Source organism: Homarus americanus, unplaced genomic scaffold (genome assembly GCF_018991925.1).
Source record: "Homarus americanus isolate GMGI-L3 unplaced genomic scaffold, GMGI_Hamer_2.0 scaffold32677, whole genome shotgun sequence".
NCBI classification, from domain to species: Eukaryota; Metazoa; Arthropoda; class Malacostraca; order Decapoda; family Nephropidae; genus Homarus; species Homarus americanus.
In genome coordinates, this window is record NW_024757398.1 from 237,830 (window position 1) to 240,459 (window position 2,630).

Consider the following 2,630-nt stretch of genomic DNA (forward strand, 5'->3'; position numbering starts at 1 on the left):
CCCTTTTCCGGATCCAGTGGTGCAAGACTTGCAACGACTGAAGAGAGGGAGAGTTGCAATGGACTGCTGAAAAGCACAATTCGTTGGGTATCGTGTTAGTAACCTGCCCATCAAGCATTGCTTTTGTCAGCCAGTGTAGTCGTTGGGTTTCCACGGTAGTCACCTCTTCGGCATTTTCCGCCGTTGGGGTCTTGTTGGAGCTCTGTAAACATGTCTGCCTGATGCGGGGCTGCACCAAGGTTAATCCGCAAATTAAGCGCCAGAACATGTCCAGTGGGCCTATGCGCCGTCCCTCTGGGCCCACTGGTACTCCAAGATCCCCTGCTGGTCTAGCCTGGGCCCACGAGGCACCCAGTTTCCGTGTGTTGCCATAAGGAGACACAGCAGGAGTCTTGAAGGTGAAGAAGCTGTGTACTGGCAGGGGAAGACTTATGCAAGTTGCTTCCCTGTTCGCCACAAGGGCAAGCCAACGGTTAATTGAAAAAGTTGGCAGTCCGTAGGCTGAAAATAAACATTGGACAAAAATGACTTATTACATACAAAGACATGGGGTGGGTGGGTCGTTTAACAAAAGCTTTTATTACTGAAAGGAGAAGGAACAATGATTGAACATACAAAATATTTCAGTTTACAGTTGATGGCCCGGGAGTGGGCTGGTCATGGAGACACCAGGTGGTGAGGTGTTCATTGGTGTAGTAACTCGTCCTAGGGTGTTGATATGAAGGACCTCACGAGGTCAAGGAGACATCGGGTGGTGTGTTGTTCACATGGTGTGGTAACTCGTCCTCGGGTGTTGATGTGAAGGACCTCACGTGGTCATGGAGACATCGGGTGGTGTGGTGTTCACATGGTGTGGTAACTCATCCTCGGGTGTTGATATGAAGGACCTCACGTAGTCATGGGACGCCGTGTGGCGTGGGGTGGTGTCACAGTACCTCACTCTGCTAGGTGATGTTGTGTTATCCCGTAGTCAGGTGCTAGCCGGCCAGCCCTCTGTTGTTCCCAGGGTGGATGGATTAGTACCTCCTTGTCAGACGATGGCGGTCAATTCCCAGGAGTGCTTATCTCACTGGTGGGTCACAGCTCTCACTGGTACTGTCTAGTGCTGAATTCATTGGCATAAGCACTGTTCATCACTGTTCAACACTGGTCCCACTTCTTTCCGAAACGAAATGGCACTTTTGATTATGTTGATATCCCGGTGGTGAGGATGGGTCGGGGAGAGGGACTTGGGGAGTGGCCAAGAGGGGCAGCTGCGCAGCGGGACCAGCGCCTGAATAGGTCTTGACCCTACGGTGGTCAGGGATATAGTGTGTGAGTGTGTGTGTGTGTGTGCTAACATTGTAAGTGTGTGTGTGTGTGTGTGTTAACGTTGTGTGTGTGTGTGTGTGTTAACGTTGTGTGTGTGTGTGTGTGCTGGAGTGTGTGTGTGTTTGTGTGTGTGCGTGTGTGTTAACTTTGTGTGTGTGTGTGTGTGTGTGTGTGTGTGTGTGTATAAACATACACGATAGTCAACAGGAAAAAACTACCTACTGCCTCTGTGTGGACGGGATGGTTGGCGAACATTAGGCTGCCTACCAACGCCTCTGCTGGGGTAAGACATAGACAGGCGACCAGAGTGCGGGCGTAGAGGAGCGTAACGCTGGTGTGTATCCCAGGTTGACGATGTGGTCCGCCGGGCTACTGTTGCCCCACACCCAGTGACAAACCCTGGTGGTGAGAGAGATAGTTGTGGTGGTGGTGAGAGATAGTAGTGGTGGTGGTGGTGGTGGTGGTGGTGAGGAGATGGTGGTGGTGGTGAGATATTGTGGTGGTGGTGGTGGTGGAGATGGTGTGGTGGTGAGAGATGGTGGTGGTTTTTGGTGGTGAAATGGTGGTGGTGGTGGTGGTGGTGGAGATGGTGGTGGTGATGAGATGCTGGTGGTGGTGGTGAGACATGGTGGTGGTGGTGGTGAGAGGTGGTGGTGGTGGTGGTGGTGGTGGTGGTGGTGGGTGGTGGGTGGTGGTGGTGGTGGTGGTGGTGGTGGTGGTGGTGGAGATGGTGGTGGTGGTGGTGAGAGATGGTGGTGGTGGTGTGGTGGTGGTGGTGGTGGATGGTGGTGGTGGTGGTGGTGAGAGATGGTGGTGGTGGTGGTGGTGGTGATGGTGGTGGTGGTGGTGGAGATGGTGGTGGGTGGTGGTGATGGTGGTGGTGGTGGTGGTGGGTGGTGGTGGTGGAGATGGTGGATGGTGTGGTGGTGGTGGTGGATGGTGGTGGTGGTGGAGATGGTGGTGGTGGTGGTGGTGGAGATGGTGGTGGTGAGAGATGGTGGTGAGTGGTGGTGAGTGGTGGTGTGGTGGTGGTGGTGGTGGTGGTGGTGAGTGGTGGTGTGGTGGTGGTGGTGGTGGGTGGTGAGTGGTGGTGGTGGTGGTGGTGAGTGGTGGAGAGATGGTGGTGGGTGGTGAGAGATGGTGGTGGTGAGAGATGGTGGTGAGAGATGGTGGTGAGAGATGGTGGTGGTGGTGGTGAGAGATGGTGGTGGTGGTGGTGGTGAGAGATGGTGGTGGTGGTGGGAGATGGTGGTGTTGGTGGTGAGATGGTGGTGGTGGTGGTGGTGAGAGAGATGGTGGTGGTGGTGGTGGTGGTGAGG